Source organism: Stenella coeruleoalba (genome assembly GCF_951394435.1).
Source record: "Stenella coeruleoalba genome assembly, chromosome: 5".
Classification (NCBI taxonomy): domain Eukaryota; kingdom Metazoa; phylum Chordata; class Mammalia; order Artiodactyla; family Delphinidae; genus Stenella; species Stenella coeruleoalba.
In genome coordinates this window covers 2939224-2965820 of record NC_137150.1, presented here as the reverse complement: position 1 = coordinate 2965820, position 26597 = coordinate 2939224, and the positions used below count along the sequence as shown (strand labels likewise).

General features: G+C 41.5%; 1 protein-coding gene across 6 annotated transcripts in view; it reads right to left on the bottom strand.

Moving 5' to 3' along the window:
• Positions 1-26597, bottom strand: part of THRB (thyroid hormone receptor beta) — a 392434-nt gene that overhangs the window by 165439 nt on the left and 200398 nt on the right. The window contains exon 1 of one of the 6 annotated variants that reach the window (XM_079923066.1): positions 25391-25456. The exons of the other annotated variants lie outside the window; for them this stretch is intronic. The gene's annotated coding sequence lies outside the window, so the exon portion shown is untranslated. Of the gene's footprint in view, positions 1-25390; positions 25457-26597 lie in introns of those variants that run through there. 6 annotated transcript variants of the gene reach the window in all.

The window sequence follows — 26597 nt, the reverse complement described above, 5'->3', positions numbered from 1 at the left end:
GTTATGTGAGTTTTTTTCATTTATGTAAAATTTTGAGTGGAAAATTGAGTTTATATTTATGTCATTTGCCAACAAGGCCCAGTTAGAGAGATGTGTCGAATTAAGCTACTTATAAAGTTTTAAAAGTAAGTCATCGATGTGCTGTCCCAGATTTCAGCTACTGCCTCTGGATGTCCTTTTCCTTAATGGCCAAAAGTAATGTCACATTTAAGTTCTAGGTGTAGGGAATGACTGGCACTTTCTTTGAAATTCAAATTTGTTACAATAAGTCAGCCCTTTGTCACTTACCCAACAATCACTGTTCTCAAGTAAGTGGTAATGGCATTAATAATGCATTCACTTGACGATAATTGTGCTATGATATCTGTACCGTGCATGGATATATTTTTATTAAGCTTGATTTTCCTTCCAAACAGGCAGAAGTTTAGTTCTATTCTTTCCATCTTAAGAGGGGTTTGGGGACTTAAGGTGGGTTAAAGGAATCCTTGATGATGTTGGAACACGAAAGACAGGCAGAGAAATTATGAGCACCAGAATCACAGAGCACAAAATAGAAAAGATTCATAATGCCTTGCAAGTACACTTATTCACTCTCTTACTAATTCATTCTTCTTTTTATTCAAGAAGATATATGATTGATATATATATATATATATATATATATATATATATGAATGATTATGGTGTCTGGCTAATCACCATTTTCAGAATTTATAGAAAAAGGCATAAAGTATGCTATAAAGAAATGGGAGAAGAGAAATGAGAAATAATTTGAGCATTGTTAAAATGGGTAAGAGTTGCTAAGAGAGGTTGTATAATGTATTAAAAAAAACAAGCAGATTTCATTGTATTCGTGAAGTCTGAGAACATCTCGCCCAGAGGCAGGGGGATGGATGACCCGGCCGGCATCTCAGGAAAAGTCCATTTTTGCTTCTTGAACAGGCAGAATAACATTATACTTTGCACAAAAGGATGATATATTTTTCATTTAAAAAGAACCCAGAATTGTGAAAAAGGAGGAGATATTATATCACAACCCTCTATTTAAGCTGCAACATTTGAGAAAACAAGCTTAAAAAAATCAGTAACAGCACGGTATTGAAATTGCCTTTTTACTTGTCTCTCACTGGGCAGGAACCTCATCTCAAATGGCCAGTGACTCTAGCAACCAGCACACATCTGGCGTGGCAGGAGCTCAGAACTGCTCTCTACATGAAGATGCTCTATCTGTCCCTTGTATTTACATACAGACTTTCAGCTTTCACAGGACACCATTTAATTGGTACCTTGATTCTATCAGTAGAGCATTGAAAAAATTTATACTAGGAAAAGGGAACATGTGAACTTGTCTAAGAGAAAAATAAAAACTTCTAATATTGAAAAACATCTGGAAAGTTCATAATAGAAGAATAATGACATAGAAGAATCAATGAAAAACTATAGATTCTGCAGACCCCGTTTTGGCTGTTCTCATGTGCTCTCTCCCTAAACATTGCGATGGGCTCTTATACTACTTTTAGATCAGTCAGAACTTTGTATTCCATCCTCACGTTGCCTGGTAGAATCGTCATTATTATGCACTGAAAATGTTGCTCTGTTCACCATATCACCCTCCTTTACCCATCTTCGGGGCTTCAAGTATGCAGGGCTTTGAATCTGTGGTCCATGGACCACAGTCTTCAAAGGGTCCAGGGATGAAGCTCTATTTCAGTACAATTAGTTTCCTTTGTAATCCTAGGTATTTTATTTCACACATTTAAAAGCATTATTCTGAGAAGTCTACAGGCTTCATCAAGATGGCCAAAGAGGTCTACGGCACAAAAGTGGTTACAAACACCAAGATGCCTTGCCTGAAAGATGCTTTCTTATTACCTTTCTTCCTCATAAGCTACAGAGCCAATTTCGCATACCACGTGTATTTTATTTTCTTTCCAGAAGATTGATTATCTAATCCTAACTGCCTGATTATTTCCCAGGTCTCAAATGGAACTAAAACGCCCCCCAAAAGCGGTACTTCTGCCATCATTTTAACAATTGCTAAATTATCCACAATTTGTCTAGAGTAAAAGTAATTTTGCATTACACTGACCATTGAGGTTAGAAGATTTTTAGCATTTAAAAATCTTCATTTTTAGAGTTATGTCTTGTCTGAAGGTTTGTGTCCCCCCCACCAAATTTATATGTTGAAGCTCTGACCTTGGGACCCTCATGACGGGATTAGCATCCTCATAAGAAGAGGAAGACAGAGAAATCTCATGCTTTCTGAGGACATGCACCAAGCAAAGGCCATCAAGAGAGAACACAGTGAGAAGACAGACGTCTGCAAATCAGGAAGAGAGCCCTCACCAGACACTGAATCTATCAGCTCCTTGGTGTTGGACTTCCCAGCCTCCAGAATGGTGAGGAATAAATTTTTTGTTGTTTAAACCACCCAGATCCATGGTGTTCAGTTATAGCAGCCAGAGCTGACTAAGACAAGCCCCCTCTCATTTACAGGCCTTTATCAGCAACATAGGGTTCACCAGGACCAACATGCTCTTATAAGACAGTAACTCTCTATACTTTAAAAAAAATTTATTTTATTGAAGTAGAGTTGATTTACAATGTTAATTTCTTCTGTACAGCAAAGTGACTCAGTTATACACACACACACACACACACACACACACACACACACACACACATATATATATATATATAAATTCTTTTTCATATTCTTCTCCACTTGGTTTGTCACAGGATATTGAATATAGTTTCTGTACTACACAATATGACCTAGTTGTTTATTCATCGTATAGATAATAGTTTGCATCTGCTAATCCCAAACTCCCAGTCCATCCCTCCCCTACCACCCCCGACCCTTGGCAACCACAAGTCTGTTCTCTATATGTGTGAGTCTGTTTTGTTTCATAGATAAATTCATTTGTGTCGCATTTTATTGATAGATTCAACATATAAGTGATATCATATGGTATTTGTCTTTCTCTTTCTGACTTCGCTTAGCATGATATTCTCTAGGTCCATCCATGTTGCTGCAAATGGCATTATTTCATTTAAAGAAAGCATTCCATTTTAAATACTATTTTTCATTGTGGTTCAAGAAGATGCCAATGGATGCAAAGAAAGAAATCCCACGTGCTCCATTTCTTTACCACTCAACCCTGCTGCCATCATTAGCTAAGAGGCAAGGGAGGAAATGACTTCATGCAGCTGACTTAATGCACATGGTTTAATACTCCAGCCTCGACTCTTAGGTTTCTCTCCTCTAAACATCTCAAAATTCTGCATCTGGACAAACAGCTAGATCACTTATAGATAGAGCTGCAGGATGTAGGTCTACTCTGAGGCTGAGTTCACCATGTCAAGCTCAACGCCTTTCACTAGCAGCTATGTTTATTTCTGTTGAAACCGCAACGGCTTCAAGGCTGAATACCATGGTATAACTAGAAGAAATAGAAATTTTATATCGAGACAAAATTTCCTCATCACAACCTCTCTCTCTTCCCATGAAAACACCACTCTCAATACCTTTCTTTACCTTTCTTTCTTTGCTAAACAATCATGTTAGTATCAGGAAACGCACATTCTCACCACTAGCCAGGAGGAGCACAAGACTAGGGCTTAAATGGCCCTTCTTACTTTCAACTTTAGCGTAAATTAAGAAGCTGAAGATCAAGTTTGCCAGAAGTTCAAGCTGGGTAAATGCCAATGAGTAATATTCAACATTCATGAGATGGAGGTAGTCAAGCAACTCTTTAAAGACCGTGCAGCTCGTGGTGGAAATCCAGGCTCTTCTTGAGAGCTTCTGGAATATCCAACATAGCCTGCAGATGCAATGAGGGAGTGTGTGTGTGGGGGTGTCACACAGCCCCTTAGACAGGTTTCCTTTTCATATTCTTTCCTTTGCCACTGAATCCCTCTGCTTGGCTTCCCCCAACCTGGTGCCCCTGATTTAGCCCCCTTTCCTTTATTCAGATCCAAGTCCTGTTCCTTCACCATAAAAATCAGACTCCTGGGGCTTCCCTGGTGGCGCAGTGGTTGAGAGTCCGCCTGCCGATGCAGGGGACACGGGTTCGTGCCCCGGTCCGGGAGGATCCCGCATGCCGCGGAGCGGCTGGGCCCGTGAGCCATGGCCGCTGAGCCTGCGCGTCCGGAGCCTGTACTCCGCAACGGGAGAGGCCACAACAGTGAGAGGGTCGCGTACCGCAAAAAAAAAAAAAAAAATCAGACTCCTAGGGCTACGAGGACTTAACCCGCCTCGACCCCTACCCGCCATTAGGTCCGGACTGATTGAAACAGAAGAGAACCAAGCACTTGCCCTCATGTTTGTCACAGTATTTCTGTGTGTACTGTTTTATTTGATGCTCACGTCCACTCTGTGTGCAATGCAGGCCGTGAGTGGTTCTTCCAGCTTAGAGAAAGCAGAAAAGCAGCTGTAGGGAAGCATCCGTTCCACTCATCTCCTGGTTTGTAGGTGGAATGAGAGTCGCTCTGTGTGGTTCTGATACCCTTTGGAACACTCTTCCTGACCCTCTTGGGAGAGATAAGAACACTGCCTTTCAGTGGGAGAGATGTGGAGCTTTCTTTTGCAATCCTGTAGAATGCCCAAGAATCCTTTTTTTTCCCCTCTCATGATGGCCTTCAAATGTTTTCGGGATGGGGCACACGAAAGTATGAAGGAGAACACCTGCAGTGGCCTCTCTGAAGTTAAACTTGACACTGCCTCATAGGAAGCAATGAACGTTCAGGCTCCTGGGCCGACTTGATCGGGTCCACTTTCTACATTCCCATCCTACTTTGGCATGAGCTTAAAACGGAGACCTCAGTAGCCAAAGACCAAGAGGAGAAAGGAACATTAACTCATAGAAAACTGCCAAGCACGGAATTGACTAGGCACTGGTCTTGGATTTTCTGTACACTTCGAGCTTTCACAATAGCTGTGGCTCCGAAGCTGTACTGAATAGCATTCTGAGTTGGGACAGGAATACGTCATGGTATCAGGAGCACTGGATGCATGATGTCCTTCAGGTTTTAAGAACGTCTTTTAGTTTGTCCCAAATCTAGAAAACAAGTTTTCACCTAGGTGGCCAGAGAGAGCAAGTTGTGGCCCCAGGTAGTAAAAGGAAGGCTGGGTGAAGCTGGGAGTTGCATAAAGCAGCCGGTGGTTGGAAACCCACAGAAGACTCATTTCCTGGTCCCGACAGGAAATGAATCATGATGGGCAGTCAGAGCAGGCTCTCTAAATCAACATCATGAGTTTTCTCCTCTACTGCCTGTATCTGAATATCTGCATTCCTAACTACCTGGAAAGCAGGCCACCCTCTTTTGTTGTCAGCTGTCCTAGGAAGCAAAGTTCTGGAGCTAAAGTCTGTGGGATCCCATCTACCTTCTGAGAGTGTGTGGCAGCAAGATTTTTAACCCTTTGTGATTATTTGCTTGAGGCACTCTTCCATGAATCAACTTAATACCTGTTTATTCCGCGGCTATTAAAAGTCTCCTGAAAGCCACCGAAGGATTTTTTTTTTTTTTTTAACCATGTTCCTAGCAGTGAATAGTCCTGCCTTTTTCTGCCGATATAAGCAAGGCTGTGGTTGACTGCCAAACTTAAAATTCCCATGCTGAGGCAAGTACACTATAGCAGTGTTGTTCAAACTATGAGTCCCAACCCATCGGTGGGTTGTGAAATCAATTTAGTGGGGAGCAAGAAGCACCTTTGGACAAATGAAACAGGGTAGACTGGAAGGCAGCAGAGTTCACTGCGTTTACTAAGAGTAAGGGTTGTTTTGTGAAGCTCTCGTCTGAGTTTGCAGACACACGCCGCTTGCAGGCTCAGTCATTATGGAAAACGTATTTCTTACTGTGGACCGTGGTCATCATTTTGAAGGCCACTGTGCCAAAGCCATGCCAGAAACGCTGAAAGGAGTGACTTGCTTAGGGAAATAAAGGCCTTCTGATTTCTGACTGTCGTCCAGAGTGCTGGCTAAGAAAAGGGAGGGGACCAGGAGACTCACAAAAACTGGAAACGAGCCCAGGATGGGGTTTCAAGCCAGAGGCTTGCTGGCCAACTGGGAGGGTTGGCAAGTGGACAAGCAAGGGTTTATGACTGTTGCTTATTAGCTGCATGAAGACTAAGGAATTTTTAAAGAAATCGAGCACATAGGATTGAAAGCATCAACTAGACCTCCAGGTGTGCAACTTCACTTTGAGAGTGATTGTTCATAAACTGCGTGGTTGACGATTTGCACCAAGTTCCCAATGCTTAGTAAATGCAAGCAAAAGTGTTCTGTTAGGTTGAACTGTAAAACGTGGCCACGATCTGGTCATTTTCACCTACAGAAATTGCAATTTTATATGGTTCCGCCTTCAAAGAACCTGCTTTCCAATTTCTCTTCAGGTAAAAGAGCCAGTGTGTGTATGTCTCTCTCTCTCTCTATCCATCGTTTTTGTTGGTGTGTGTGTGGGGGGACTAGGTGATAAGGATTAAAATACGAATTTGCCTTTCAGAAATGAAGCAAAGTGTAAATATTATTTAAGCTACAGGAGAAGGAACAAAAACTCAGAGTTTGGGGCTTTTCCCTATCATGCTGAAAAATCTAAAATCTCTGCAACTTTACCTACGGATTCTCCCCCTTCCTCCCAGCAAAGACGTTCAATGTCTCTCATAAACAACTTCCCTCTTTTCCAAGGCAATGCTTATCTTGTCTCTCCTGATTTTTAACTGTGGCAGACAGCATTTTTATTCTTTTGGAGATTATTTCCTAGTAGAAAAGAAATAAACCAAGCTGTACTTCCTTTTTGTTTCCTCAGCTGCCCAGAAATGTGTCTGCAAGGCAATCAAGTTTTTCATAATGTCTGAGCTAAAAAATAAATGAGCCAAGAAAAATCCCAAAACACTGGCAGAAAGAAAAATATTTGGTGCTTAGTTGTGTTTCTTTTTAGATAGGAAGGAGGGGAAAGAAATCTTCCAGAAAGTTTGCTAAGTTACTTTAATGCAATGCAATGCATGCGTCTCTCTTCATGGGCCATGCGGCCCTCAGGGTGCAGCCTGTCTGCTCTGGGCTCTTCTGAAATGTTGGAATCGACACAAAAGGCACCTGGTGGACAAAGTGTTCTTTCAGGTGAGTAGCGTATCCTGGGCATGTTCCCTGTAAACCTTGAAAACTATATTCAAAAACATTCTGAAACAAAAAGGTTATGAATCAACGTTCTTCCTTAGATATTCAAAGTATTTTCATCCTTAAAGGTGCTATCTTTCTGGCAACTCAATTCAATGCCTACTCTAAGAGACAATGGTGCACCATTAACTGGTTAAAATACCCAAATTAATCAGAAATGGAAACAAACATTCTTTCTGACAAGCAGGGCCTGATTTTTCCAGCAATTGTTGATCCTGGGCCGGTGTTCAAACCAGTCGCAGCAGCAGAACCACACGGCAGTGACTAACCTTGGAACCTTCACTTGGAGATGCCAAAGCTGTCATCTGGCCCTAGAAGCTAAGATTTTTCTCTGCCCTCAGGCATGAAAGAAAGGCCCCTAAAATGGTTCTCTTGAAATTTTTCTGGCTAACTGACTATAGGTAAGTGGCATAAGGGACCCGGGATGTCATAAAACTGAGCCTAGCCTTTCATGCTGCATGAGGATGGGTTACCTGTCCCGCTTACTTGTGATTAATTGAGCAAAAGACATCAGTTGGTCACCTGTGTTTTGCTTTACACGTCACGACTCTCAACTTCCCTCTGGGGACCTTGCTAACTCCTAGAGAGATCTGCAAGATCGCTTTCCTCCTGCAACAGGAGGTTAGATGCCAAACGGTTCATGAACCCAAAGTTCAAGGAAACTCAACGGAATCCTCACCACACAGTGGTTCAAGGACTTCAGAAGAAAGGCATTTTAAATACTGGGCTCTGTCACCTCCTTTATTAGGGCTCTGCTTGGACCTGCCTTGAAAATAAGTTGCAAACTTGCTCTCAAAGCTCTATCCGTCCCCCTGTGAACACATGGCTCTTTCCCTCGTACGCTGTCAGTAAGAGCATGAGTTAGTCCAGCATGTTGGCCACATCTGTCAGAATTCTAAGTGCATATGGCCTCTGACCCCACAATCCCACCTCTTGGAATTTACCCCACGGACACATTCATTCATATATATATTCATGTATATATAATATACACATTCACTGTGGCTTGTGTGACATGACAATGGTCTGGAAACAAATGTCCATTAACAGAAGACCCAGTGAGTAAGTTTTGGAACACCTAATCATTCTACTAGTATGTGGCTATTAAAAATATAGTAACGTAGAGCAAAATAAAGTACAGAGAGATATGGAAAAATGCCGAAGTGTTGTTAGTTAAGGAAAAAGTAAGTCACAGCATGATACATAGAGGATGATTCCATTTGTGTAAAAGATATATATAGGTATGATCTATCTCTCTATCACAATCTGTCTATATCTATCTGTGTATCTATCTTTGCATCTATGTATCTATCTGTCCACCTCTATCTCTGTCTATCTCTATCCATCTATCTATCCATTTCGATCTCTATGATATATATATGTACGTATGTATGTATCTATCTATATCTATCTATCTATACATCCATCCATCTCTGTCTATATCTATCTATCATCTATATATGTATGTATGTATCCATCTCTATCTCTATCTATCTATCCATCTCTATCATCTATGTATGTATTTATCTATCTATCTATATCTATCTATCTATACATCCATCCATCTCTATCTGTCTATATTTATCTATCATCTATGTATGTATGTATCTATCTATATCTATCTATCTATACATCCATCCATCTCTATCTGTCTATATTTATCTATCATCTATGTATGTCTGTATCTACTATCTCTATCTCTGTATCTATCCATTTATATCTCTATCTCTATCTATCATCTGTGTATGTATGTATGTACTTTCCCTCTCTCTCTCTCTCTCTCTCTCTCATTAAAGGACAGCCACTCCTGAAACATGTGTTTCACTGAGACGTAAAACTGTGCTTGCTGGTAACCAACTGTTTCCCCAGCAAGTCTGGAAAAAAGGATTTTGGCAGCACGCTTATGTAGATTGATTAAATTACTTCCTTTGCAGAATTTGATGGAGCGGGGAATGAGGAAAGAGGACTCAAGAGCACAGGGTAAATGAACTAAAGAAAACAATTGCTGTCTGGAGTTGAAAACCAACAAAATGCTGTGGAAGAGGGATGTCTGGCTTGGGGGGAGCAAACTCATCCCGAAGTCCCGAGGCTGCTAAGCCAGGCTGAGGCGCTCTCCTGGACTTTCTTTGAGAGGCAATATCTAGTAGTGGCTTTGAAGTCAGGATGTCCTGGGTCCCCATGCAGCTCCATTTCCTACTAGCTGTGCAACCTCAGGCAATTTACTTAACCTCTCTCAATCTCAGTTTCCCTATCAGTAAAATGGGGATCTTCACTGTCTCATCTCACAGAGCGCTTGTGAAGGCCGAATGAGACCATCTGTAAGAAGTTTCCCCTAGTGAACCATAATGGTAACAGGTGTCATGGTTTTGTTTTTGTAAAGAATATTGTAAGTACACTCTGATAAAACAATACCAGAATACTATAAACATGGGATTTTAGCTTCAAATCTGGACCAGTTCCCCTGCCTTGTGGCCCTTTCACTGACCTATGGCTCTCAGATCATGTAAAACTTCAGAGTCCCCGTAAACCACACTGACCCATTTCAATGGAAAAGCAGAAATCTGGCCAAAGTTAAATATTTTAATTTATTTAAAATTTAGCAAATTTTACCGATTTTCAAAAAAAGTATACCATTGGATAGAATTTCTCAGCTGTCAAGTTTTGTGTGTTTGTTTCTCGTAATTTTTTGTAATGACCACACTCACTGGCCTGCCCCAGAATCCAGTGTAAAATCTTAGTTGATTTCACCCCAACTCAGGTGCATTACTGCTGAACATTTCCTGCATCGTCACGTGTTGGTGCTCTCAGAGTCTGATGGCTTCCAGACATTCTGGCAGCTGCACGGGTTTGAGACTGTGTCAAGACAGGCTGTTAACTAAGCTGCTGAGCTCTCCCTAGACTCTGGAACCACCCTCACTGGCGCTCTCCCATCATACGCAGGGCCCTCCCATCTGGGGCTGTGCCCTTGGGAAGAGAGACCCTGCAGTCAGAGAGAGCAATGAAAAATCACCTAGAAGTGTCCTTCTCCTTCTCACTAAGGACACCCGCGCTCACTACAGTACTCTATTATTTTTATTTAAAATTATATGTCATGTTCAACATACAGAAAAGTGTGAAAGTCAATATAACAAAACCCAAGGACATGCCACTTCAATGGATCAAATCTTATCATTTTGCCACACTGCTGAATTTATAGTTTATCAGTCCCAGGCACATTTTTATTCTGTTTAAATATATGGTAATCTATTCTTTTACTAATTCAACTTTAGAGAAAATGAGGCTGGATTAACTCAGTTCTCTCAAATGGAATTTAGGTGCATGGTATCATTTCCTGAGCCTGGCAATGCTGGTACCGTGTTCTCAAAGGTCATTTAAATAGGCTGTGTCCAGGCTATGACCAGGGCAGCAAAGCAGATGCCGCAGTGAAGTCTGAATCATCAAGTTCAGTTTGTACTAACTGCTGATCCCGCACAATTCCTCCATCCTACGTGTCTTGGGCGATCTGACTTTGCCACTCCTTTCATCAGGAGCCGGAGTGGATTTCCCCTCCCTCTGAGTTCGGGTGATCCTTTTGCTCTGATCACTGGAGTGCAGAACTGAAACTCTGCGCCTTCTGAGACTGCACTTTCAGAGGCTTTGCAGCTCCTACTTTCACATTCTTTCGGAAGTCGGCCACCATGTAGGAAGTCAGTCTACCCTGAGGCAGCCATGATGTAAGGAAGCCCAAGCTGGCAGCGTGGAGAGGCCACGTGAAGAAAGAGAAAGGTCTGGCCAGCCCCTGATAGTCTGGTCATCCCAGCCGAGATAGAAGAAATGTGGGTGAAGAAGTTACCTAGGATGTTGCAGCTCCAGCAGACACCACCCAGAAATACCACCCAGGTGAACCCAGCCAGACCCCAGAATCACAGGAAGTAAGAACTTGTTGTTTAAAGCCACTAAGTTTTGGGTGGTTTGTTGTACATCACTCAGTAGCTGAAACACCCAGCCTCTCTGATAGTTAAGTATAAGCACATAACCCAATTCTGGCCAGTGAGATGTCAGAGGCAGTTTGCTAGCGGTAGTGTGTGTGTGTGTGTGTGTGTGTGTGTGTGTGTGTGTGTGTGTGCATGTGTGTGGCAGGGTAGGTTTCTGGAAGAGGTGTTTCTTCCTGTAATGAAGACATGTGAGGAGAAACTGCTTCTCTTCCAGGCTTTGGACGCAGTTGTTGCAAACAGGATGCCCAGAGATGTGCTAACTTGTGACACTGAGGGGACAAGCCTGGGGATGAAAGGCATGTAGGGGAGGGGAGGGCAGAGCAACAAGATGGCATTGCGATGGTCTAGTCCCACCAGAGAATTAACAAACTCTAAAGCCAGCAACCTCTGCAGTCCTTGCTTTGTGAGATAACACTCCTTTAAGTCACTTTTGGTGTGGAATGCTGTAATTTTCTGTCCAATAACTCAAACACTATTGATATGTGACCCGGGGAGTAGAGAGGAAACTTCCCCTTAACACCAGCTGGATATTACTTTCTAATCAACCGTTTAGCTCTCAGCGCCATCACCCAAGGTGCTAAAAGAAACAGGATAGACATGTCTTCGCTCAAACGTATGAAGATGAATTGCCTGTGAGTTCAATAAAATCCTGTTAGCTTTCTGAAATACCACGTCCAAAAAATGTCCCCGTAACTATGACACCAACACACATTCCCCACATACTGGTATTTTCAATGTTGCCCCAGGCCTGAAAACTCACCTCCTCGGTTTCTGGAAACCCAATTTAAATGTATAAAGAAATCTGATATTCTCTACAGGAGGTCAAGCGTGGGCACATCATTCTATTACTGAAACCAGCTCACGATACCACAGACAAATTTGAACACATATAGGAAACATTTTGAAAAGCCAAATAATTCACATCCATGCATGATGTTTGACAGCCCTAACCACAAGTATGTATATGAAAAAGATGCAAATGTTCTTTTTTCTTTTTCGAATATTTAGAAACACAATAATACGTAATTACTGTACAGCAGCAGGCAGTTAAATGGCTACAAATGTATGCACTGAGGTCCTGATTTGCACGCAACTTCCTCACCTGATATTGAGTGATTAGATGGTGCTTTGATGGCCAAATAACTTAGCATTTTAAGTATAAAGACAAGTTTTGTTCAGAAGTCGTTTTCCATTTAAGATAATTACTATGCCATGAGCTTTTCTTTCGGTAAGTTTGCTTAGTAGAACGGCACCAAATGGCTGGCTATTTTGGGAAATCAACTGAAATTTGCTAGCCTCCCTCACTTTCTTTGACCCACACAAACAAAAACAGTGCAAGTGGGCACATCTCACAGCATGGAGTGTTATGAGGCCAGCCTGGGGGTCCTGAGGTTGGGGTCCCAGGCCTGAGCCTACTGGGTGTCCTTGGGCCCAATCACTGAACTTCTCCTGTTGTCAGGTTTCCCATCTGCAAGGGAAACACAGGATCCAGTGCTGTCCAGTAGAACTTACTCTGATAATGGCAGTGCCCTCTACCCGCACCGTCCAATATGGTAGCCATTAACCACACGTGGTTGTTGAGCACTTGAAATGTAGCTACTGTACTCTGTATAAAATGGACAATTAATGAGAACTGACTATACAGCACAAGGGACTCTACTCAATGCTCTGTGGTGACCTAAATGGGAAGGAAATCCAAAAAAGAGGGATATATATATATATATATATATATATATGTATTGCTGATTCACTTTGCTGTACAGCAGAAACTAACACAACATTGTAAAGCAAATATACGCCAGTAAAAAAAAAATGTGGCTAGTGTGACTGAAGAACTGAATATTTAATTTTGTTTTATTTTATTACTTTACATTTAAATTCAATAGCCACCTGTGACTAGTGGCTGCAGTATTAGACAGCACAGATCCCTTCTTAGGTAAATGTTGTTTATTCCTTCCACCTCAACCTTCCACTTCCGTCTTCTCTTCCCTACATTCACTCTCCCACCCTCCCAAACTCTCCATTGTTTTTATATTTCGCTTAGAATTAAAGGTCAGGTACTCCTCCATTGCCATTCCCCCGGAGAGTCAAGAGCTCAGAATTAACCTGCAGCATTAACCGATGTCTTGAAATGGAGAAGAGCTCCTTTGATCTTCCATTAGAGCCCCATTGGGGAGTCAGGAATTATTTGGATGGGATGAGAGCTGACATTTATCGAGTCAAAAGGCAGCACTGATGTGGCTTCCTATTTTAGGATAATGTCAGCTTCAGTTAGAAGCTTTATTGTCCAAAGGTTCTGCTAATAAACATGACCACGTTGTCAGGAGGGGCCAGCTGTTTGCCACACATCATCTCCTGTAATTACATGGGGTGATTCCTACCATGTGCTAAGGCCCAGAACTGATCTGAGACTGGGAATATGAGTAAGATTCTCTCCTCTTCTAGAAAGAGCCCAGGTCTAACAGAGGAGCCTGGCCAGGGGCTAAATATTTGTAACACACTGTGCACATCCTATAATCAATGTGTGCACAGTGTGCTTCTAAGACCACAGAGCAGAGATTAAGCAAGGAAAGGTTTCAGGAAGGAGGTACCACGTAGAGGGTGGTAAGGAGTTTATTAAAGCAGCAAGGACGGAGGGAGGCATTTCTGACCAAGGGGCATGGCTTCTTCAGGGCTGTCAGCTGATTAGGGCTATCCATAAACTCAGTGTTTCAGTTTCAGGGAACAGAGCATTTTGCCATCTCTCACCAACTAGCTCTGTAACTACATGATTTCTCAAGTAGGTAAAACGATTCGAACTTTGGGTTCCGAGTCTTTGCTTATTTCAAGGGGCAACTTCCCTTCCTTGATGATAAGAGGTCTACCCCTTCCCATCCCACTCAGCTGGACCTCTTGCTTATAGTCAAGGAGATTCTAAGGCCTGTCTGAAAAAAGAAGTGTTCTGAAGGTACGAAGTGCAAGGTGTAGAATCCATGGTTTAGAAAGGAGGCAAAGAACTAGGAAGTCGGATAAACAGCAAGTACAGTCCTTCGCAAGGCTGATTTCCCCATCAAAACAAAATCATCTTTCATCACCAGAGTAACAATCTTGGCATACAAACCTCACTTCTGAGAGTCTCGTGCTGACCTCTGGGAAACAGAGACATTTAGTCTCCGAGATGTTTGTTTTCCTACATTTCCTTTTCCTACAGTGAAGTCACTGGGGCAGGTGAAATACACACGGGTGGTGCGGGCCTCTCTGGCGCGCTGCGGGAAGACGTTTCTTCATCATTGTGCTCATCCATTTAATTGCAGCACTTAGGTGCTTGTACAAGCAATTACCCTGCCCTCGCCTCTGCCATTTAGAAATTTACAGGCTAAAAGGAGGATGATGACCCAGACAGGATTATCAGGGCCCTATAAACAAATACAGGCTCATTATAGAAACATACAATAAATATTTGCCTTATGTGAAAGCCACCGGCTAACGTAAATGGTGGGTGGATGCTGGCAGGTTTGGCTTGAGAAATGATGCTGTGCTCACCTGCTGTGGATAAATCCCTACAGGAGGTTGTTTCCAAGCTCCTTCCCTCTGTTTTAGACAGTTGTTCACAAACGTTGCTGTACATTAGAATCATCTGGGAAGCTGTTAAAACTCTGGATGCCCAGGTTACCCCCCAGACCAATTAAATTAGAAGCTCAGGGGTAACCCAGCCCTCAATATTTTTAAACTCCTCGGGTGATTCTAGCATGCAGCAAAGTTTAAGAACCTCTGCTGTAGACTTCAGAGCTGTCGTTCCTAGTTTTGGAGATTAAAAAAATACAGATTTCTGGGCCTCACCTCCACACCTCCTGAATCACCATCTCCAGAGGTGAATTTTGACCTCTAATTAAAAACAATTTCAAAGCCAGTCTGATGCCTGCCCTTAGTTAAAAATCTCTGTTTAAAGCACTGAATTTCAACTTCTCCTCTGTTGTGCATATGAACTGTGAGAAAGATGAAAATAAAAGAATATGGGCCATTAAAGACTAACGAGAGGATATTACTTTCTGGGACATTTCTCTTTTTTTGGTTTCAACATTTTATTAAAGTGTAACACGCTCAGAGACACATGGCCGGACTCTAAGTGTACAAACCATGTAATCAGCACCCAGCATCAAAGCTCCCCAGTCACCCAGGAGCCTACCCTAGGGCGCCCCCAGGTCCCCGCCCCCGCCCAGGAACCACACACCTGATTTCTAACATTCCTTCTGCTTTTGAAAGTTTGATCTGTTTCCATTATCAAATTGCAGGAGAGTTGGCCTATTTAGATGCAAATAATTATTGAGAGAGAGTTAAGAGGTCAGTAGTATTTTGAGGGCAAATGGCCTTATATACCTAGTACTGCTCTTTTTTATGGTTATTCAAAACAAGAGGAATTCCTTGGCGTTCCAGCTGTTGGGACTTGGCGCTTTCACTGCTGCGGCTGGAGTTCAATCCCTGGTTGGGGAACTAAGATCCCACAAGCCGCATGGTGTGGCCAAAAAAAAAAAAAAAAAAAAGATTGGGACTGACATATACACACTACTACATATAAAATAGATAACTGATAAGGACCTACTGTATAGCACAGCGAACTCTCTCTACTCAGTGCTCTGTAATGACCTCTATGGGAAAAGAATCTAAAAAAGAGTAGATGTATGTATATGTATAACTGATTCACTTTGCTGGACACCTGAAACTAACACAACATTGTACTAAACTAAATCAACTATACCCCAATAAAAATTTAAAAATAAACAAATAAAATTTAAAAAAACAATAAAATAAGAAAGAAGAAAATGAGGGAAGAATACCTTCCCAGAGTTTCACAGATTGTGAGTTACTGGGTACAATTTTCCAACACTCTATAACATACACCCTAAGCCTTGTAACAACTCTGTAGAGGTAATAGCTGCTGTCACCTCCACTTAACTGATGAAAGCTTGGAGCCTTAGCTGGGAAGTAGTAGCCAAGATTCGGCTGTCAGTCCCTCTTATGTGGAAGGCCCCTCCGTGCCACACTCTCTCCCACGTTTGTAACCAATTGAGGATTTAACCTCCTATAAGGATCAGCATGAAAAAGTCCTCCAGGCATTCACACTACGAATTTCAGATCATGGACTGTTACTCATTTAGCTGCTTCTTTAAAAGTCCATTCCCTCAATACTTTATGGACTACCATTCTTAAATCACATAGATGAATTTTTAGTTAATGTGCGGTTTTTTTTTCTGATTAGAAAAGCAATTTATATTCATTGTAGACTAAGATAAAAATACAGAAGATATTAAGAATTGTGCATTATACCTAAGGGTTCTTTAAAAGTAAGCTGTACCTTAAAGAGCCTAGCTGGGCAGTTTCCTGGAGGAAGAACAGACCTGATGCTCCCCATTCTGTAGAGGATGCAAACAATTTGAAAGGATTGATAACAATCTGATCTCAGGTTTCCATCGATTACCAGGTGTACTGCATTTCCCCACCATTTTTTTAAAACAGTTCCTATGATCAAAGAAAGTTTCCTCTTTTTCCTACTTGTGAACAGTATTGGCTGAAATTACGGTATTTAGAAATTTATCATCAGGACATCTGAATTCTTAACCGAGATTCCAGGAAGCCATGAGGTTTCTGGGCAACGGAGACTTTTTCTTAAAAAGCAAACCTACCAGAAGTTTATACCTTTAAATGCATGTGGCTTTTTTCTGGAGGAGGAAGCTGTGTACCTTTTTCAGTGTGTTCCCACTGCTCAAAATATTCTGGGGGAATTGCAGGAAGCAGGGGCAAGGCAGCTTTGAGCGGCCCAGCCCAACACTGACTCTCAGTTCCTGAACTAAATGGCGCAGGAATTTTCTCAGTCAGCAGTGACTCTGTCAAAAGTCACTGATTACATCTCTAAATCTGTCCAGTCAAATCACAAAACAGTATTCTCACGGTACCTCAGGGAGAGCAGAACCAAAACACTCTGCTACTCTGGGAGCTCAGCATGTACTTACAGGCTCCAGGAGCTTGAGAGAGGAGCCAGGGCGCCCTCCTACCTGAGCCCGAGCAATGGCGACCACGGCAGCTGGGTACACGTGGCTTCGCTCTGTGATACCAAGAATCAGGGAATCAAGACATCTCTACAGGATCCCAGGTACGGTGGCTCAAAAGAAAGTAATCTCTTCCACTTAAACATGAATTCTGGCATGATCTTCTCATCACTCTGCCTGTAATAAAAGCTGATACTTTTCCTTCCATGTAGTTCTCAAATCTCTTACATATACACATCCATAAAATAGGGGTACCGCAATTTTTTTCAATCATTCCCCAATTGCCGGGCATTCATTTTGTTTCCAGATTCTTCCTTCCTTCACCGCAATGATGATGCAATAACATTCTTGCATATAAAATCGTGCATTCTGGTGCTTTTATTTTTATGGGCTAGTTTCCCAGAAGCTGAGTCATGTAATACATGATATGTATGTGTTTTTGCACTAATAGTTTGCTTTTCAAAAATTCACCAGACCACAGCAGGGTACAATACTCCCTCCCCCACCCCAATCTCTCCATCTACCACGGTGGTGAATAACCCATTCGATGGGAGGGATAATATCTCATTGTAGTGGCTGAATGGTAGGCCCCCGAAAAGATATGTCCACGTCCTAATCCCCAGAATCTATAAATACGGTCTCATTTAACAAAAGGATCTTTGCACTGGTGGTTGCCAAGGGGGAGGGAGTTGGGGGAGGGACGGAGTGGGAGAGTTGGGTTAGCAGATGTAGGTTAGTGTATAGAGAATGGATACACAACAAGGTCCTACCTAGAGCACAGGGAGCTATATTCAATATCATGTGATAAACCATCATGGAAAAGAACCTGAAAAAAGAATGTATATATACTGATACCTGCATAACTGAATCACTTTGCTGTACAGCAGAAATAAACACATCGCTGTGCTTCAACTATACTTCAACTAAGAAAAGAAAGAAAAAATAAAAAAGGGTCTTGGCAGATATCGCTAAGGTTATCTAGATGAGATCTTCCTGGATTATTTGGTGTGCCCTAAACCCAGCGACAGGTATCCTGTAAGAGACACAGAGGGGGGCTTCCCTGGTGGCGCAGTGGTTGAGAGTCCGCCTGCCGATGCAGGGGACACGGGTTCGTGCCCCGGTCCGGGAAGATCCCATATGTTGCGGAGCGGCTGGGTCCGTGAGCCATGGACGCTGAGCCTGCGCGTCCGGAGTCTGTGCTCCGCAACGGGAGAGGCCACAGCAGCGAGAGGCCCGCGTACCCGAAAAAAAAAAAAAAAAAATAAGAGACACAGAGGGGGAAGACACGAGGACCATGTGAAGAAGGAGGTGGAACCTGGAATTATGCAGCCACAAGCCAAGGAACACCTGGAGCCACCAGGCACTGGAAGACAGAGGACGGAATCTGTCTTCGGAGGGGGCATGGCCCTGACCCTGATGTCGGACTTTTCACCTCCAGAACCGTGAGAAGAATATATTTCTGTTGTTTTAACCCACTAAGTTTGTGACAGTTTGCTATGGCATCCCTAGGGAACCAATCTACTCATTGTTACCATAAACTTGTGTTTTTCTGAAAACTACTGAGATTGAACATATTTTCCCGAGGTTTTACTGGTCATTGGAATTTGCTTTCCTGTAAATTGACTATTCAGAGCTTTCCCCCACTTTTCAAAGTTGTTTTTTTCTATCAATTCTGATGAACGCTGTAAAAATGCAAGACATTGACCCTTTCTCTGCCACAGGTTGTAATACATCTAGCTTATGTCTGTTGAGTCTGTTTATGGCATGTTGGGTCACATGATTAAAACAAATTACATGGTACAGTGTTAGCGTCTTATTGATTGTAAACATTTCTCTGACATCTGGGTTATAAAAATATTCTCCTTTAAAATGTTTGTGGTTGGCACAAAGACGGTCCCCAAAGACGTCCATCACCTCATCCCTGGAACCTGTGACGATGCTACCTTCCATGACAAAACGGACTTTACAGGTGTGATTAAACATATAGGACTTGAGATGGGGACAGTAGCCTGGATTCTCCAGGTGGGACCAATGTAGTCATGAGAGTCCTTAAGGGGGAGCTCCTTTTCTAGGTGTGGTAAGAGCGAGATGTGACTGTGGAAGAACTGTCAAGAGAGATGCAATACTGCTGCCTTTGAAGAAGGAGGAAGGGGGCTACAAGCCAAGGAATGTGGACAAACCTTGGGAATGGGGAGGAAATGGATGGTCCCTCAGAGCCTCCAGAAAGGAATACAACCCAGCTGATACCTTAGCCCTGGAGACCCATGTCAGACTTTTCCCTACAGAACCGTTAAGCACAAAATTTGTTTTCCTTAAGCCACTAGGTTAGTGATGATTTGTCATGGCAGCAGTAGAAAACGAATACATATTTACTGCTCAGTTTAAAAATGTGTGCCTTTATCCATCTCTAATTTACTCTTTGAATGTACATTTATCCATCTATAATAACTCATAGCTATTTATAATGTGTTAGTTTCAGGTGAACTGCAAAGCGATTCAGTTCTATATAATATTATACATATATAGGTATATATATATTCTTCTTCATATTCTTTCCCATGATATTTTATTGCAAGATATTGAATATAGTTCCCTGTGCTATACAGTAGGACTTTGTTGTTTATTCCATCGATAATTTACTTTTGAATATGTTAGCAAGTAGGAGTAGAGCTTTGGTTCTAGATAGACTCTCCGACCTGTTGTACTGATCGATTTGTTTATTCCTTTGCCAATATCATGTTGTCTTGATCACAATCCCTTCAAGTATTTCGTAGGCAAGTTTGCCTCCTCTGTTTTTATTTGTTTTAAAAAGTTTTCTTAGGTTTTTGCAGATACTGTTTTCTGTTCTTCAAAATTAGTACTTCTCATTAAAGTTCAATCCTAAGTACTGTACAGTGTGTTGTACAATAGGGCGACAATTACTTCTCCATTTGTAACGGATAGCTCTTATAAATAAAGTACACCAAACACAGCCCTGTCTCAAGGCCCTGGCTGGTGCTGTTTCCTTTGACCAGAATGTGCTGGTCCCAGGTCTCTGCAAGGCAGGTGTCCTCCGGGACCTCAAGTCTCTGCCCAGATGCCAATTTATTTGTATCAGGGAGGCCTCCCCTCGTCACCCCATAGGAAAGAGCACACCACTGCCCGTCACCCACCCTGCCTGCTATGTATTTACTGTACTTCTTCTCTGGCTTTTAATTTTTCTCCACAGCACTTGTCACCATCTGACTTACTATTTACTCATTTGTGGTTTATTTTCCATTTCCACCAACTAAAATGTCAGCCCCGTGAGGAAAAGTATTTTCTCTCTTTCCTTTGCTACTACATCTCCAGGGACTGTTGGCGCCCAGGGCAGCCCTCCCCCAAATGTGCCTCATTGGCACATTGATTATTTTGAATTAAAGTTACTTACGAAATGGCCAGCGTAAGAAGAACACTCTGACCCTCCTTTCTGACTTTCTGAAAGCAGCAAATAAAGCACTCATATGAAAGGTGCCAGGTTCCTGAATCTGGAGGGAGGACAACCTACTGAGCAGAGATGGGGAATTTGGAGCTGAGAAGCCCGTGTAAATAAACCTTGCTACTTCTCGAATTTACTATCTCAAGCACAAACTCTGTTTACAGTCTTCAGTAATTAAGCACCCAAAGCCCAAGTTTCTTTGTCCTGTCGATTGTTCACAAAGGTATTGCTTCTTTGTCTAAAAAAATACAAAAGCTGCCTGCTTTGGCCACTTCTTAGGTCTCATTTCTATGAGACCTCCATGTGCATGAATTTAAATTTCTTTTTCTCCTGTTCATCTCTCTTGTGTCGATTTTATGATAAGTCCAGGTCGCCAGAACTCAAGAGGGTAGAGACGGGAGATTTCCCCTCCCCAGCAAGTGCGTGGCATTCATTCAGTTCAATAAATATTTGTTGAATGAATGTTAAAAAAGAAGACTTACTGATCTTTCTACATTTATTTACTTGTTACTGAAGTATAATTGATGTACAATATTGTGTTAATTTCTGCTGTACAACAAAGTGACTCAGTTATACATATATACACTTTTTTTTAATATTCTTTTCCTTTATGGTTTATCATAGGATATTGAATATAGTTCTCTGTGCTATGCATCTACATTTATTTTTAATCCAATCACCTTGTCAAATATCATTCCTCATTGTAGCAGTTTTTTCCTGGAGTCCCTTGACGTTTGTAGGTATACAAACACATCATCAACAAAAAAGGATAATATTACTTTTCTGGTTGCGTGACCTACACTAAATATTCCTTTTCCCACTAAATTCACTGGAACCTCGGAAATGATGATGAATCATATTAGTGGAAGCAGGGATCCCTGTCTGTAGACGACTGCAAAGACGGTCTCAGTTATCCCTGTATCCATGCCCTCTGCCACGAAACCTTGCAGGGCCCTCACACTCTGAGTCTAGGCTGAGCCGCATGAGCGTGTAGGTCCATGGGATGTTAGCAAATAGGATGCAAGCAGAGGCCTGAAAAGTACTTCTGACTTCGGGCTTGCTTCTGCTCCTGTGTCACTACCACGAGAGTGTGCCTGCCCTAGACGGCTGGAAGGGGAGAACACGTGCAGAGCAAACTTTCCCCAATTGTTCTAGCAGAGGCCATCCTACATCAGTTCCCAGCCAGCCAGCCCCCGATACGTGAGCAAGCCCAGTCGGGGGCCCAGAGCTGCCTAGCTGACTGGTACCTGACCACGGATGTGCTCGCAAGCCCAGCTCAGATCCCCTGATCCCCACCACTGTGAGCTACTGACATGGTCATTATTATACGTCCATGAGGTTTGGTAGTTGTTTGTGTTACAGCATTATTGTGACTATAGATCACTGGTACGCTCTCTTAGGTCTGATTTTAATATGAAGAACCTCAGAATTTCACCATCTGGAATTTTGTTGTTAGTTTTTGGTGGACAGTCTTTACCACATTTAAGTAAAACTGAAAAAGAAAGCAATTAAGGTTTTTTATTTAAAAGGGCTTAACTTTACAAATGCCTTTTCCACATGTATTGTTACTATCTTTTTTCCTTCCTTTAACTTAATGATGAGACAAATTATTTTGATAAATTGCCTTATTTTTAACCATCTTTATATTCTAGGAACAAGTCCTTCTTGGTCATAGTGTATTATTCTTTCGAGATGCCTTTGGATTTTACTTGGTAATATTTTATAAAGGAGTTTGCACCTACATGTGTAAGTGAAAATTGGTCCATTTTTTTGGTCTGTATTTTGTTTATCAGGTTTTGAAAGAAAAGTTGTGTTGGTTTTAGGAAATGATTTGGGAACTTTCAGAACTGATGTAGAAGCCCAAATATAAGAAAGGACATAAAGATTTGAAAAACGTAAGCCACACAATCTAATAGATTTGTGCACAGAACTTGCATCATAATGGAACATTAATAAAATATAAATTACAAGGCTAAAAAGACAATTTTAAATTAATTTTAAAAGTAGATATTTTAATAGATCATAATCTTAGATCATAAGCAAATAAAATTGATGTTAAGTAATAAAGCAATAACTAGTCAATCTTAACTACTTGAAAAAAACTTTCAAAATAACTCTAGGATTAATGAGAAAAGCAAAATTTAAATTATAAACTGTCTACAACCAATGCAAAGGAGACCATCTATTTCCTACCAAAACTTAATGGAATACAGCTAAAGCTATATTCAGAGGAAAATGTATAGCTTATAACTATGATAGCTTCATTACTAAGTGACTTATAATAAATGAACATAGTACTCATACTAAGAAATTCCATGAAGAAAAAAAGAATAAACCTAAATAAAGCATGACGAAGAAATTAATAAAGATAAATACTGAAATAAATGAAATGAAAACAAACATCGTGGAAAGAACAAATATATTCAAAAGTGGTTCTTTCATAAAATATATAACCATCTCATGAGTATGACTGAGGAAAGAAGAGAGGAAAATATTAGGATGGAGAGAAGAGAGAAACACACACAAAAAGATTAAAATAATTATAAGAAAGTACTATATTTAACCCTATTGCCATAGATGTGAAAACCTAGAGGGAATGCATTATTTCTTAAATAAAATAGGATAACTAAGCCGAGAAGTAAAAAAAAAAATTTAATAAAAAGCGATTGAAACAGTGATTAAAAGTCTATCATTTAAAAGGGGGAAAAATTACCAGGATTAAATAATTTCACAGTTGGGTTCCAAGTAACTTTTAAAAAACAGATAATACCAATGCTATTGAAACTATTCCAGACCAATGAAAAAGATGAAAAGCTCCTAAATTCATTATATGAATTATATAGATCAGTGGTTCTTTACAGCGTGCTTCTTAGGCCAGCAGCATCTGGAAACTTGTTAGAAATACAAATTATCTGGTCACACCCCAGACCTACTGAATCAGAAACTCAGGATCCTCAATTGCTAAATTCTGAGAACCACTACCATAGATGTAGCTGGCATACACTTTACATACAACGGGCTACAAAAGTTGCTTCATCTTCAGGAATGTGTCTCCTGAATTTACCTGCTCTCCTTTCTTTTTCCCAACATCAATCTATCTTCCAAACATAATATAATAAACCTTCTCCACAATTTTCCCCTCCCACAAAATATGTATTTTTTGCATAACAAATTTGTTCTTTGTATAGAGACATCCAGGTGTTCACTCTATGATTACCTGGAACGTCATTTCTTTGGAGTACAAGGGGGCTGGAGGTCAGAATGAGCAGATGGAGAGTGGGCTGGATATGGTAGTGCTGGTGGGAACGTGCATGCAGAATCTCTTCCCTGGTTCTGGGGTTTCTGCTTCACATGTCCGGTGAGGTCAAGGTCAAAGGTTCAAGTATCAGGATTAGTACCTGTTTATATATTGGTAGGAATTATAGGTGGCAATTGATCCCAAACTAAGGTAGACATGAGCAAATGCATGTTGCATTCTAATTACCAAATGAGAAGAAGTATATTTTCCCTGTAAGGGTGAACAAACTACAATGGGTTGGAAGCATTTAATACACGTTAGTAATGAGATGAAGAAGTATGTGAAACGCATACCACAGAAGCCTGATGTTTCACATACATTATATTATTTCCTCCTGTATCTACCATGGAAAGTAGTTCTTATGAACCCCAGTTTTTAAATTTAATTTTTATTTTATATTGGACTATAGTTGATTTACAATGTTGTGTTAATTTCAGCTATATAGCAAAGTGATCAGTTATACATATACATATATCCATTCTTTTTCAGATTCTTTTCCCATATAGGTTATTACATAGACTTCGAAAACAAACTTATGGTTACCAAAGGGAGAAGGTGAGAGGAGCGATAAATTGGGAGTCTGGAATTAACAGATACACACTACTATATATAAAATAGATAACCAACAAGGACCTACTGTATAGCACAGGGAACTCTACTCCATTTTTTTAAATAAATTTATTTATTTTATTGATTTATTTTTGGCTGCCTTAGGTCTGTTGCTGCTCGTGGGCTTTCTCTAGTTGCGGTGAGTGGGGGCTACTCTTCGTTTAATTGCATTGCGCGGGCTTCTCATTGCGGTGGCTTCTCTTGTTGCGAAGCACAGGCTCTAGAAGCGCGGGCTTCAGTAGCTGTGGCACGCGGGCTCAGTAGTTGTGGCTCGCGGGCTCTAGAGCACAGGCTCAGTAGTTGTGGCGCACGGGCTTAGTTGTTCCACAGCATGTGGGATCTTCCCGGACCAGGGATCAAACCCATGTCCCCTGCATTGGCAGGTGGATTCTTAACCACTGCACCGCCAGGGAAGTCCCGTACTCCTTTTTTTCTTTTTAAATGAGGGAAGAAAGGGCCAGAAAATATAGGGAACTTGCCCAAGGATACCCGATTCTATACAAGATTCAAAATCAGGTTTGCCTTGCTTTAAGCCTGCTTTGTTTCCTTCTATTCAACCTCGTAGAATTTTTTTCTCAGACTGATTTGGCTCCCAGGAAATCTGAGTCTATCTCCTTCTCCCATGGACTCCTGTTGAAAAGTCCTTTCTAATAGATAACATACCTCTTCCTTTTGTTCATTTAGATGTGCTTCAAAATCAAAGCCCTTCAATGATGTTTGTATTGTGTTGGCCCAGAGACTAACAAATCGTTACACATGCTACATAGAAAAAAACATTTTAATATTAAAACTCCTGTCATGTGGGGATTAAGAGCTTGGGGTTTACTTTGGCACACAGAAGGAATATTAGTTACCTGTAATTCTGATTTCCAGGAGGCTCGTCACTGTAATAGATAAGAGCTCCCTGGATCTAAATTTCCTGGCACATCACGGACCTGTGCTGGACCACCCACAGAAGGTAGCAGGAACTTGCCAACGGTGTCCTTGACAAAGAAGCCTTCCACAGAAGGCTCTGGTTCCTCACACTGAGAAGCAGCACACAGGCCAAGATGATTGGGTTGTCATAAATACAGAACCCCTGAAAGCGGAAATTATAAACGGGGCTGAAGAACAAGGGGAAAATTCTCCAAAACAGAGGAGTGCATGCCTTCTTAGTATGTGCCTGCTCGTAGACGACTAATGTGGCCTCTAGGGATGGGGGAGGGCGTATCACCAAGTTTTCAAGGTGATCAGAAGAGCTGGTCTTGTTTTATCTAGGGCAAAGCAAATGGTCGGACAGTTGAGTGAAGAAACAAAGTGTTCGTTAAGGCTTAAACCCTCTGCTTCCAGTCCATAGCTCAAAGTCCCTGAACTGGCACGTTAATCTTGTAGATCATAATATATAACCTTGTAACTGGTAACCATGCAAGGCTCGAAGAGCTGATAAAACTTCTAAAGAGAGCTAAAATCTATCTGAACTATACAAATAGTTCTTTTTACTTTCCTACAATTAATTGACAAAATTTAGTAATCAATTAGGGAGGCACATTATGTATTATGAGTGGGTTATTATCCTATTATATCTGGTTCTAAAAAGAGGTCACTTTCTTAAAGCAAAGCATGATTACAGATCCTACTCTTTTTCCTCACAGTAAATCTCCTATGAGAGTTCTTGATTGTTTTATAAGTACAACCAACAATAAATTATAAAACATTCATGTTGCTTGACTACTTGACAATAATTTGTGATTAAACTAAACAAGTGTATACTCATGGATGTTGGCAAGCAAATTTTTTTTTTTTGCAATACGCAGGCCTCTCACTGCTGCGGCCTCTCCCGTTGCGGAGCACAGGCTCCGGACGCGCAGGCCCAGCGGCCATGGCTCACGGGCCCAGCCGCTCCGCGGCATGCGGGATTCTCCCAGACCGGGGCACGAACCCGCGTCCACTGCATCGGCAGGCGGACTCTCAACCACTGCGCCACCAGGGAAGCCCGGCAAGCAAATTTTGATAGCCTACTCAGTGCCATATGTATGCTGAATACTGTCTGAAACCATGAATGATTTTTACATCTACTGGAGA